This window comes from Eutrigla gurnardus (assembly GCF_963514095.1).
Source record: "Eutrigla gurnardus genome assembly, chromosome: 14".
Classification (NCBI taxonomy): domain Eukaryota; kingdom Metazoa; phylum Chordata; class Actinopteri; order Perciformes; family Triglidae; genus Eutrigla; species Eutrigla gurnardus.
In genome coordinates this window covers 510,482-524,670 of record NC_139937.1, presented here as the reverse complement: position 1 = coordinate 524,670, position 14,189 = coordinate 510,482, and positions in this window count along the sequence as shown.

Sequence of the window (14,189 nt, the reverse complement as noted above, 5' to 3'; positions counted from 1 at the left end):
CAAACCCTTCTCACAGTGACAACAACTGCAGAACTAAGGCAACACCCCTTCAGGGAATCGTAGCCACTGTCAACTTACACTCCAGCCTGCTCAATAACACCTTAAATGCCTTAGATGCCTGGTCACGAAAATCCTCCAATCCGCTATTACAACTGTGGTGCAACCTTCATAAATGCGTTTGGTTTATAGTCTTGGCAATGCAATCCCGATCTCAGTAGACCCCAGGAACCTGGGCATAAGATTCATCCTCAATCTATCTATCATAGGGAAACAGGATACGCATAGGCTAAAGCCATACTAAATGTTAGGTTCTGGAGAGATACCACACACATCCCACAGACTTACACTCCAGCCTCCACCCGGAGTAAGCCTAGCAACCACTAACCCCTTTTCCTTTTCCTCGCTTTCCTTCCGTCTTCGTTCTGTTTTTCATAATAGGAATGGGTCCTGTTTGAAATTTCCTGAATGAAATGATAATGCTGATGTTTGTATAAATTGTGCCTTAGTGATGTTTAATATAGGTTAGATAGTTAGAAATCTCTGCCCAGACTTTGCCTCAATCTCTGCCCAGACTTTGCCTCAATCTCTGCCCAGACAATGCCTCCATCAAGTTATGGACTTTAACCTGAATGACTGTTTAACCTCTTTTCCATGGAATATACAGACTGTTTGGACTTCCACGTGTTTCAAGGAATACATGGACGGTTCGGCCCTTATGTTGCTCCGAAGGTTGCGTCCCACACCTCAACCTTCAGACCAAAAGGGGGACTGTTGGGACCTCACTAGAAGGACTACACAATGCGGCCTACAGAAGCCTACACATGCGGACAGGACAATGGGACAAAGGAGATAAAAAAACTACAACCACCATTTTAGTGTCACCTCCACCTGGTCACGGGATCTGACGTCACACCGCTGGCGCGCCATTGGCTGCGAACTGCATGGGACTCCAGGGGGTCCCCCGGTCCAGCCGTAAGCTATAAATCCCGCGGCCATCAGAAAAACTTTCTCTCTCCAAAGTAACTCACGTTACACCAGGAGGTGAATATAACGTCTGCAGCGTTTTTCCTTTGTCCTAGGCCGCAGTCTTTTCCCCAAACTCGCTGGACGAGCAACAGACTGTTTATCCCTCTTTTTCTCTACTCGTTTTATTTTTCTTTTGTTTATCATTTTGGATCCCGAGGAGACCACCGCGACAGCGCGACACTCCCGTTCCCCGCGGTAAGAAGAAACTTTCTTCGTCCCAGCTGCCAGCAGAACGGATAACTCGACCCGTCTTTGTCTGAAATCAGCTGACTACATCGCCGAGCCCCGCGATTGTTCCTGCAGAAGGAAGAAATACTAACTGTTTTCTTCAACTAATTGGATCCGGCGCTGAACCAGCGCCCCACAAACTACCGTCCGCTGCCGGCGTAAAGAACCTCACATCAACGCACGGGACGGAAACCTCACATCGACGCATCTCACATCGACAAAAGTAAGAGGCTATTTGTCTGGGCAGAAGCAGAGATTCGATAGTGTAGGACATGCTTGTAATTCTTGTTAATGTGTTTTAAGTTCTGATCGCGGATCGCCGAGTCCGTTTGTTCATATGCTGCTGTATGTGAATGTTGATTGGTTACCCACACAGCTGGGTTGATTTCTGTAACAGTGTTTTCGACTAACCTCCGCCATATTCGCGAGCTCAGAAAACCTCTACTATCAGTTAAAAGACCGGTCTCGCGGAATAAATTCCAGTTCATTCACGCGAGCCCGTGTGATAGCAGCACGTTTTCTGTCCCTCCGAATATCGCTCGCGCATTCTCTCTCTCTTTGTTTGTGACCCGCTAACACACACACACATACACACGTGTCCTAAGCCAGCTGTTCCCGGCGGCCGCTAGGGACATAGCTACATCTGGTGGCTACATACGGCTATCTCTCTCTCTCTCTCTCTCTCTCGCTACTCCGTCAGACCTCAGTGGCTCCGCCCCTGAACGCTGCGAGGAATAGCTCCACCTCTCTCTCTCTCTCGCTACCCCATCGAACCTCAGTGGCTCCGCCCCTGAACGCTGCGAGGAATAGCTCCATCTGGTGGCCGCCCATAGCCACCTCTCTCTCTCTCTCTCTCTCTCTCTCTCTCTCGCGACACGCACGCACGCACACACACGCACACGCACATGCACGCACACGCACGCACGCACACACATACGCACACACACACTCCACGTGTGTCTCTCCCTTTGTGTGTTAGGTAGTTAGGTAATGAGGCTTTGTTAATTGCAGTGTTATTGATTGTGATCATTATTACTGATTTTAATAAATCTTATTATATTATAACTAGCGGTCTCTTGTGCTTGTTGTGTATATGTCACTGGATAACAGCAGGTTGTGAAGGCTAGTGCTTGAATTTCACGCCTTTTTAATTGTTCGATTGGTTTTGTACTCCTATGCATGTGAGTATAAAACCTCCATATTGAGACTGAATACAGTTTTAGGTTATCTTTTCCCTGATCCCAGGGTGGTGCCCCGTTTATTCATGATTATATCATGATGATAGATTAAATATAATTATTAATACCGATAATCACATTGATATTGATAGTTAACTGTTGATAACCAAATCTGCCCCTGCTACAACCCCAACACCACCCAGTCTCCAGGCTGTAGTGGTCCTTGCAAGGGGGTTGGTAGGGCTGCTCTGACCTGTTTGTGGACAGACTTGAGAGTTGGGGAGGTTAATGCTGTGGTCAAGCATAGCATAAGATGGCTGGATTCCTTTTCTTCTCCCGAGATGGGTCTGAGGCACACTAAGCACTTTGGGAAAAGAAAACTTTAGAACAAAATGTTTGTGAGTGGTTAGAGAAGTCCCGTGTACACTAAGAACTGTCAGCTGTTTCTATCTAGCCAGGCACTGATACAAACATCTTTGCAAACCCAGGTTGCCCTTTGGAGGAGAGAGGATGTGTTATTTGGGAAGAAAGGTTAGGCATTTTCACATTTTACATTGTTCTCTGAATGGGTCGTGGTGAGCAGGTTTCCACGATTGCCACCATGCAGTCGTGGCTCACCATCCACTGCTGTAGACAAAAGGCTTGCTGGATTAAGTAAAAAGCATCAGGTTATAGTGACATTAGGGAGTGAGAGCAAAACACTATGGTAATGCATCATCTGTGCTGGAGTGAGGTGGCTAATTCTCCACTCCAGGAGGATGGATGCAACTACCTGAGGAACAAAAAAGATTTAGCGATGACATTCATTCTTTCTTTTTACAAACAGTCTGTGTCAAAAGGTTGCTCTGAGTCGGGTCAGCCCAAGGTCGGGGCGGCAGTCAGGGTTTGTACAAGCTAAACAAAGCTGGCATGTCCGTCGTTGTCCAAGTCCGTGTGTTTGTCGGTCGATGTCCATGATCATGTGTCATGCTCTGCAGAGGCTGTGCCATCTCAGCATAATTTTGAAGATGGCTTGGATCCGATTATCGGTTAGTTTTTTTTAAAACCTTATGGGAAATAATGTGGCCTAGGAAGGTTACTTCCTGTTTTACCCACTACAATTTTGAGAGGCTGACTTTGTGGCCTTGTACTGCTAAAAACTTTAGCAGTGCCACTGTGTCAGCCTGGCATGCCTGTTCACTTTCTGAAAACCAAAGTGAATTGTCGACCCACTGCATAATTTTACTCTTGCAAGGATGTTTTAAGACCTTTTGTCTCAGTCTCTCCTTTCTCCACTGTCATTAAGGGGGCGTCCAGACGAAAACTAACTTTTTTTCTCTGTTTTGCCTTGGCGTCGTTTCAAGAAAATCCGCGTCCAGACGAATCCACTGAAAACGACTCTGCGCGCTGTAGTACATATTCCAGGCCCTTATGCGGCGCTGTTTCTGCTACAAAAACGCAGAAGAAGAGACGGAGCTTGACCGGATGTTTGCCATTGCTATGGCAACACGTGAGAGTTACGGCTAATCTCCGCCCGACCCCCCGATCAATAAACACCCATAAGATGTCAATTTGGCCCATATAAATAAAACCAACAATAAGCATTGTTGTGGAAAAATGAATCTGCCCAATAAAGATCAACAACCAGGATCTGCTTGCTCTCCGAGGTTTATTCCACTAAGTATTCTAATCTGCAGAGAAGGTTCACCCCTGCCTTCTGATACAAAGGTTCAGACTCAGCAGGAACGACCCTGAGTCCAACAACAGTCTCCCTTTTAAGGAGGAGGAACCAAAGGACGGATCATGTCCTATCTTACAAAGACAAGATGTACAGGCAAGGTCAGGATTTACAGAACACAGGCGTCATAGTCCTGAAATTATCTTATGTCAATGTGGCACTCATGTTCATATCATCTACAAACAGACATTAATTTCCGTCATAGCATAACAGTCACAAAAGGAGATGCGGATGGCGTCAGCCTGACAAATATTCTGATTATAAAGTACTAACATCCAAAATTCCCATTACAGTCCCCCCTTTGAACATTTTATGTTCACTAGAAAAGGTAATTTATAATTGTCTATGTCTCTAATTTACGGCAAGGTTTAACAGGGCATGCATTGAACCTGGAGAAAAAGCCTTTTATATTATGAAAGAATAAAACATAAGCTGTTCTTAATTGCATTCTTCATTACACATGCATGTGGAAATAGTGAAACAGCAATATTGATCAAACAAGAAAATCATATAATTAAAAGCACAAGCTAAACAATTTCATATCAGGAGTTGCCATCATGGTACCAGGAACAGAACCTCTTTCCCAGGAGTATACAACCTTCTATACTCTACTGATAACATGTCTGCTATGAGCACAATAATCACAAATATACCAATAATATGGAAAAAGAAATGGATAATTATTAAAAAAAAGAACCCTCCAACCCTGCTTTCTCTCTCTGATACAGACCACCCTTCCCTCAAACATACAGGTCATGTGTAGTGACCTGGTGCTTTGAAACCTTCACCTTACAGGGAAAATGATGCACAAAATATGATAAGCAGGTGAAGTGAGGATATAACATACATGTATCCAGTGTTGGGCAAGTTACTTTAAATTAGTAACTTAGTTACAGTTACTAGTTACTTCTTTCAAAAGTAACTCAGTTACTCTAAGTTACTCGTTACTTTCAAGGTAACTAGTTACTAGGTAAAATAACTTTAGTTTTTTTAACTCTAAATTCTCTTATTAATGTGTTGCCTCCCTAACTGGATAGCTAGGGAGGCTGCCAGTCCTCTGGCTTGCTTACATGTAAGTCCTATCCAAGCGCAATGCGCCACCTAGTGACCTGAACGTGCCATAGCAGTGTAGTAATGTGAGTGCAAATGAATGAAATATTTCTATTGTTTCCAACCCTCTACAAATGCACACACATTATTTTGGGGTTGATGTGGCATAGTGTTCGACAAAACAACTGTAAAATGTGATCATTGTACCCAGTATCACTACGATGAAGCAGTGGATCAACAAAACACAACATACAGTATGTTTTGAAACTTTTGATAGGCATATTTATTGTAGCCATTGAAACAGGTAGAAAGTATACTTTTGGCAGTGCAAAAATTAAACTGTGCCTCAGACCATTTAGCAACTGTAGGAATCAATAATAAAGATACAACAGATTTTCACAACGTAAACACAGTGAGGTTTATCCGTTCTTTGTAACCTTAACTCAAAACAGCTAAACTCCACCAACTGGAGACCTCATCTTCAATAATGATGGGCAAACTTAAAAGTATTTTCAGCCTCACAAAGAGAAACTAAAATAAAAACTCACATACATAGTTAATGTTTAACAAAAATAATATTTCCTCCACTCTGGCCGTTTAGATAAATAAAACAACAGATGAAATCAATAATGGTGGATAAAGTGCTTTAGTAGTCTATGTTAGTATGTCTATGTCTATATCAGTCTTTGTCCATACATCTCCATCATCTATCAGTCTGTCTGTCTGTCTGTCTGTCTGTAGCGCGCACACACACACACACACACACACACACACACACACACACACACACGCACACACACACACACACAAACACACATTTCACTTGGAAATGTTAACCTGCTTGACCTTGTGGAGCACCCTTGGGAGAAACACATGCTATCATCATATCAGCGCTCATCAACATTCCTAGCCCTCAAACCAGTGATTGTACCTCAAGAGGAGAAGCTTCTCAAACTTGTGATCTGACAGCCTGTTCCTCTTTGGAGAGAGAATCAGGTTTCCCAGGCTAAAGAGTCTTTCTACTGGGGCACTGGAGGGAGTGGCTGCATTAAGTTTAAGAGAGAGTTTCTTTATCATTGGAAATTGATTCAGACCGTCTATCCCTGTTGCTCCTGATTTGAGGTACTCGGCTACTTCAGCTTCAGCAGTGGCATAGGTGTCCTCCTCATTCTCTGCAAAGGAAAAGAACTCATCCTCTTTGCTAGAACCCTGGCGCTGTGGTGTCTCGGTGGCGCTGGTACCTGGTTGTTGTTGCTGCTCTTGCTCGGGGAGAAGTTTTCGGCACTCTGCCAGCAGAGTTACCTTTGCCAGGTCCTTCCGCTCCTGGTCATGCAACCAACGAAGCTTGAATTTTGGTAGTGTCACAGCAGCGAGGACAGCATCTTCACTTTCAAGGACACGTGCAAACCTTGTTTTGACTGCCTGTAATGACACATAACAAGAGTGCAAAAAAACATTATTGCATGAGACAGTAGTCATTGTTTCAAAAACAAATGCATTAAACATTAACAGCATCGTTTTATATAGAATGTATTTTAATTTGTGTAGGCCTAGCCTATATGTTGTATTTATTTTATTTATTGGAATAAAAGTATCTCAAACAGTAATAGCATACACACATAAGACTAACAGCACAATATGAATAAAAAAGCAATTGAGTTAAATTAATTAAGTTAATTAAAGATAAACACAAAAGAATATAACATCTCTTACCTGGACAACTGCATCTGGTAGCCCAACAAGGATTTGCAGACCATCTTTCATTTCCAGAGTCTTGGTCATCAGTGATTCCAGTGTGGGTAGGAGTGTGCCATAAAAACAATTCTCTTCTCCCTGAAGAATGTCCAGCGCCACTGTAAGTGGTTGCATGACAGCACAGTACTCCCTGATACACTGATGTTCCCTTTCACTGAAACATTTCAACTGTAGTTTGGAGGAGAGGGTGTTCAGCTCGGGCACAGGTATCTTAGAAATTCGCTCCAGAGCATCATAGAACGAGTTCCACCTGGTTGTGCAAGGTACTAGTAGCTTCTTTGCAATAACGTCGTCCACAATCTCAGCAGCCACTGTGGAACGACTGGCCTTGTTCCAGAGCCCTGCACATTTTGTGGTGGCATTTCTGTAAATGGCTTTCGTTTCAGGTTTTGACAACAGCCACTTATCCATATCAGTGCAAGAGATAAGGTTCAATGTGTGGGACGCACATCTCTGATGTGGAGGTAAATAAATCACGTCATCAACACAATCAGCACAGTTCTGCAGCACATCCCCAATGGAAACAAAAGTCACCTCATCCTCCCCATCTTCAGAATCGTCCGACTCAGGTGGTGGTTGGTACACTTGAAAGGCCTTGACGAAATTTGAACCGTTATCTGTTACAGTTGCTGTGATTTTGAAGGATAGGCCATGGGATGAGTTTATGTTATCAAGCTGACTTGCAACACTGTCATATGTATGTCGACCCTTAAATCTCCTGCATGCCAGCGCTGCTTTCTCACGTCGCATGTTGTGTGGATTTATCCAGTGTGCGGTTACGCCCATAAAACTTTTGTTATTCGCAGTCCATATGTCTGCTGTTGTGGAGACATGTTCTAACTCATCAAATGTCTTTTTGAGCTGGGACTCCATGTTAGCATATTCCTTGTCCAGGTAACGGGAAAACGTCTTTCTGCATGGTGCTGGCCCAGCACCGTCTCTCCCTCGCACAGGTATTTTGCTAACCAGTTCTCTGAAAGCAAGGGACTCGACCGTTGAGATAGGTTGCATGTCTTCGACAACATACCTGGCAATCAATCTGTTTAGCTGTGTCTGGGTTATAGACTGTGCAACAGGCTTTGTAAAATCAAGCTTTCGTTGTTTGGCTGGAGTGGCTTCTCCTTTAGCGTCGGCGGAGCTACGGTTAGCAGCAGCATCACCTGTGTTACCTTCAGGGTCTTTTTCAACTAGCTTGGTAGATGCGTGTTGTTTCTGAAGATGTTTCTGAAGATTAGAATTGCTAGTCTTTGATGTGGCTAGAGTTTTCGAACCTCCACATAGATGACAGGTCACCAAAATATTCCTCTTGTCTTTTACTGTCAGAAAGGAAAAATAATGAGCATATTTCCACGAGAGAAATCCAACGCCTGGACTGTCGTCGATTGCCGCCATTGTTGTTTTCAGTAATTTACTCACGTCTGCTTCACGTCCACCACGGAATCTGTAGTCCTCAGTTATGCACGTGAAGTAACGAGTAACGAGCCTGTTTAAATCGCAGTAATGATAAACGCCTTACTGATTTTGACAAAGTAATTAGTTACAGTGCTCGTTACCGCAAAAGTAACGTAGTTACTGTAACGCGTTACTTAAAAACGCGTTATACCCAACACTGCATGTATCTGAACGAATTTCTACCTCAGGGCCCCATAATCTACCATCGTAGCTCAGCTGCTTTCTAAAATCTACAGCCCCCTGACAAAGTCGTTTGCCATTCTTCACCGGGTTGAGACGAAGGGCTTCTAAACCACCCTCCCCCTTTGTAGCGGACTGGTTGAGCTGTAGAAGGTAAAGGAACTAAGTTCGGACAGGTAGACAGGCGGTTCCTGAGTGAGACAATTCGCACACAATTACATTTCAAGGTTCACACAAAAAGGGTTTTATTATTAAGCATGAAGTTGTAGTGTGATCCCCTTCTAACATCTATGTGTGAGTTAACATATCAGATTGACTCACTATCTGAGTCCAAAAAGGGCGGTACCCACAGATCTTCATCTGGAACAATGGTGATTTTCGGGTACTGTCCTACGGCAGAGCTCACCGCCGAACCCACGAGAGCTCGGCACAATGGCAACAGAAGGCAAGAGTCTGGCGAGATAGCAAGACCCACACCAGCCTGGTCTCAAGGACTGATAGACGTGCTGTCCACACACCCACACATGCTGTCTCAATGCACCAAACCCATCGCTAGAGGGCATGGTTACCACGGGGTTGTCCTCCCCCTCTCTGCCTAGACTGTGTGTATGTGTGAGGTTCAATCTGCCAAGGTAAGGGTTCACGCCCCTGCACTCAGGTTTGGTGTATGCAGGGTTCCATGCGCTGCCACACGTGGGCTTGACTGTCTGGTTACAAAAGGACGTGCCCAGGTTGTGGTCAAGCGATGTCCGGCACTCTCTCACAAAGCGCACAGCTCCTCGTTGCCGTGTGGGATTTGTGATGATTCGTTCTGGTGATTCCACAGGCTTGGTGAAGGCCACCATGACCCCCATGGTCTCAGAGATGTTCAGTGGCCAGGGTGCCACAGGCAGTGCTGTGCCCACGCCATTGGGGAGTTGGGCGCAGACATAACAACTCTCATTCGTCACCAATCTGGCGGCCAGAGCGACGGCTCGGTACCAGGCGTTCTGTTCCGGCCGGGTGACCGGGGCGACGTCCACCGTGGGTAGTTCTGGTCGGTCCAGGCCTGCGAGGCCGAAGTAGGGCTCGATCTGCAGCAGGAAAAGCAGGAGGAGATGCGTAGTCAGCAGGTGCAGCTGACGTCGCCCCCCGTTCTGGAGTGGCGGGCTGCTGAAGGTCGATGCCATCTGGCTCTCTCTGATCGGCCTGTGTAGGAGCGTCGGCTGATGGCTCTGGGATCCTTCTGCAGTGGCTGGCGTGGATCCAGGTGGCTGTCTCTGCGATCTTTACTGCAGTTTCTGTGACCAGCAGCACCTGGTAGGGCCCGTTCCACCTTCGTGATCGCCAAGTTTTCCTTCTCAGATCTCGGACCACGACCCAGTCACCTGGCTCCAGGTTATGCAGTTTTTGTGTGGTGGGTGTTGGCAGTGCGTCTTTCACCTGTTTGTGAATATCAGAGAGAACAGAGGTTAGGTGTGCGCAATACCGCAACATTTCATCCTCACAATGCCCTGTCTCAGGGAGTTGTCTTAGCTCAGGCCCAATCCCGGTTCGCAAAGGCCGGCCGAACAGGATCTCAAATGGGCTGAGGTTATTTCTGGACCTGATTCTCCCCCTCATGTACATCAACACAATGGGGAGGGCCTTAGTCCAGGGTAGTTTTGTTTCCTCGCAACATTTGGCAAGTTTGTTCTTTAGGGTCCCATTTTCGCGTTCTACCGCCCCTCCGCTAGCTGGATGATAGCTACAATGTCGCCTCAGGTCGAACCCAAGGTACTGGCTGATGCTTTTAAGCTCGGCATTTACAAAAGGGGTCCCGTTGTCACTCGAAATCCGTGAGGGCACTCCCCATCTGGGAAGAATTTGTGTAAGTAAGGCTTTTGCCACTGCCGACGCGTCTTGTTTGGAAGTGGGAAAAACCTTGACATATTTTGAAAACATATCGACCATCACAAGGCAGAATTTCTTTCCCTCACTTGGTGTTAGTTCTATGAAATCCATTTGTAGGTGATCAAACGGTCTGCTTGCTGGGGGATGGGCGCTCTGTCTGACCCTAATGCCTCTGCCCACATTGTTTGTTGCACAGATCACGCATCTTTTGCAAAAATTTTGGGAGTAGAGTGAGAAGCCTTTAGTGAACCAATGTCTCTGGATGTCACGTGTCATCCCCTCTTTTGACGCGTGGTCTTGACCATGCGTCAATTTAGCGTAGTAGTGAAACAAATAGCCTGGTAGGCAGGGCTTATCGTTGGGACCATACCAGACATTTTGTTTCACCACCCCGCCTGCCCGTTTCCAAGCATGTTTCTCCCCCTGTGTTGCTCTGGTCTGTAGTTCTTGTAAGTCTGCATCGGGTGTTACAGCTGGGCTGGAAGTGATAGTGAGCTGTGTTATCAAAGGTTGCTTAGCAGCGACCTTAGCTGCAGAATCAGCACAGGCGTTTCCTTGTGAAACGTAGTCTGTTTTGTGTGTGTGTGCTTCGCATTTGCATATGGCGATGTGACGTGGCAACAGCAAAGCATCAAGGAGAGAAGCAACCAGTCTGTGGTGAGCAATGGGTTTGCCCGATGCTGTCAGAAAGTCCCGGTTGGCCCAAATTTGTCCAAATGAGTGGCAAACCCCCCACGCGTATCTGCTGTCTGTGAAAATAGTGACAGTTTTACCTCTAGCCAGTTTGCATGCCTCAGTCAGAGCCACCAGCTCTGCAGCCTGTGCTGAATAGTTAGATGGGTGAGGCTCAGCCAAAAGTGTCTCATGTAATGTGGTGACTGCAAACCCTGATTGGTTGAGGCCTGTTTCCAGGTTCCTTGATGCTGAGCCGTCCACAAAGAGCTCCATGTCGGGGTTGTCAAGTGGTGTTTCCCGGAGGTCAGGTCTGGGGGAACAGATTTCGTTAATGACAGCCACACAATCATGGGGCTCCCCATCTTTAACTGTGGGGAGCAAAGTCGCAGGGTTTAGTATGGTGCAGCGTTGTACAGTGATGTTAGGCAGCTCCAGTAAAATGGTATTGTATCTTAGCCACCGCGCAGGGGACAGGTGTGAAGTTTTCTTCTCTAAAAGGATCATAGAGACTGCATGTGGTACTAATAAGGTTAGTGGAGAGTAACCTACAATGTCACGTGAAGCTACGACCGCTTTCTCAGCTGCGGCCACAGCTCTGAGGCAAGCCGGAAGGCCGGCTGCCACGGGATCAAGTTTGGATGAGAAATAGGCGACAGGCCTTTTTTGCCCCCCATAGTCCTGCAGTAACACGGAAGTCATGTAGTGCCCCTTCTCGTCAACAGTTTGTGTAAAAGGTCGGCTGCAATCAGGGAGCCCCAGAGTGGTGACCTGATTACAGGCGAACTGTAATTTGGATGAGCTGACCTTTTGGCCGTTGTCGGCCAGGTGTTTTAGCAGGGCCAGCGTGTCAGCCACGCAGGCTTCTCGTGTGGGAGAACAAATCATTAATTCATCCACGTATGCCAGCAAGGCGCTGTTTTGTGGCAGACTTAAGGATTCTAAATTGTCGCGCAGAGCGGCGTTGAAAATGGTGGGAGATTCGGACAGGCCCTGGCACAAACGGGTTAATGTGTACGTTTTACCTTCAAATGTGAATGCGAACCAGTACTGGCTGTCGGGATGTATGGGGACGCTGAAGAAGGCATTAGCCAAATCAACAACAGAAAACCACTTACTTTCAGGTGGGACTTGTGAGAGGATTGTGTGAGGATTTGGTACCGTAGGGGCGCGCGCGTGGATTGCTGCATTTACCGCCTGCAGATCCTGGACAAACCTCCATTCATCTGGCGCGCCTGGAGGCCGAATCTTTCTCACCGGGCATATCGGCGTGCGGACGGGTGAATTTTCGCAGGGGACGATGACGCCTGCTTTGAGGAAGGCCTCAAACACCAGTTTGATGCCCTCCACAGCCTCTTTCCTTAGTGGATACTGCCGCTGGCAGGGCCTGTAGGAGGATTTTGGAGTGATTACAATTGGTTCAGCATTCTTTATCAACCCTACATCATGTTTGTGTCGTGCCCATACCTCTGGTGGTACCTGTTTTAGCTCTGGGATGTCACTGACATTATTGACCATCATCCTCGTGTGTGGAGGTGTGAGGTGTGGTGTGTGAGATACCTTTGGGTTTTGAAGTTTAATTTCGACGGTTCTTCGAGCAGCGATCGCCTTTTGAATTTTAACTCGGTGCACCTTTAACCCCTGATGATACTCGGTGTTGGGGTCATCCGTTTGTGTCCACTCAGTTGCATCGATGCATTTTTTCAGCCAAGGTTCCAAGTTTTGTGACTCCCCTCCTTTGATCAAGGAAACAAACGGGAACTGCGGCACTTGGAACGAAATATCAGACAGGCACACAGAGATTACACATCGTGCGTCATCCCAATACAGATAGAGCAGTTTTAGGTTATCACACAGGCTGTTCTGTCCAAACCATGTTTGTTCAAATGGTTCATCTTTCCCTGTGTTAGTGTGTGCAGCACAAAACAAGTCTGTGTGGTGCATGACATCAGCGTGTGTGAGTGCAGCTGTGTGTGTGAGTATGTTTGTTATTGCAGCGAGGTCTGAGGAGGGGAAGTGCCACTGATACTGATAAGTTATTTCTGTGCCGAGGGAAGTGAAAAAAGCCTGATTGTGTGAAACATTTCTGAGTATGGTGAGGCCTTCTGGCCCTGAGCTTATGTTTATGCCCAAAACACACATAAGGTCTCTCGCCACAAGATTTATCGGACATAAATTTGACAAAAGAAAAGAATGTTTAAAACTGCCCTTCTGCTTGTCTACACATGTCAGTGGGACAGTGTATTGTTCTGTCACCAAGGTACCCGAGGCCCCGACAGATTTTGCACATCTGCCGCTCAATTTGGGTGTTGTTTTTAACTCTGTGTGTCGTATAACAGACTCTGTTGCTCCTGAATCTACCAAAAAAGTGAGGGGTGTGCCTTCAACAGTGAGTGTTAATATGGGTAAATTCCGATAGGCAGCTGAGTTTAGTGAGGCATACATTCCGTCGAGTTTTCTGTTTTCTGATGTGTGTGAGTTTTCTAAGTGATCAATGGCCTTGAGTATGGAACTGCAATTGTCTTGTGTAGGCTGTGTGGGTGTGCTGGTGTGCTCACGTGTCCCATGGCTGGGATGGGGGTCTGTCTCTGATCCAGATGCGCCCGTCACTCTCCCCGGCCCTCCTTCTTTGCTTGAGGTTGCCTTTTAGAATTTCCAATTGCCTGAGACTAAAACTGCCTCTATCGGGAAAACCGCACTCAGTGACCCAAATTTCAAATTGATCGACGCAAGATTCACCATAGTTTGTGATCATATACTGGAGGTTTGGGCTAAGAGCCAGGCCATTATCCCGTTTGCTTTGTGCTGACCCCATTTTCGCGTTTAATTTAGGCTTTCGTTAAAGTCGAACCGGTATGCCAATTGTTTGATTGATTTTGTTTTTGTTCTTGAAAACAGTCCGTAGGCTGAGTTCAAAAACAACGGCAACAAAACTTTTGAGGAAAGGGTTTTTCCCTTTCTATTCTCTCTCTCCTCTCTCTCTCCCCTGCAGCGGAGGAAGGGAGGGCAGAGGGGGAGCGCTGTTGATGAGACCTTGGGATACCACAAGGTCTCTATTC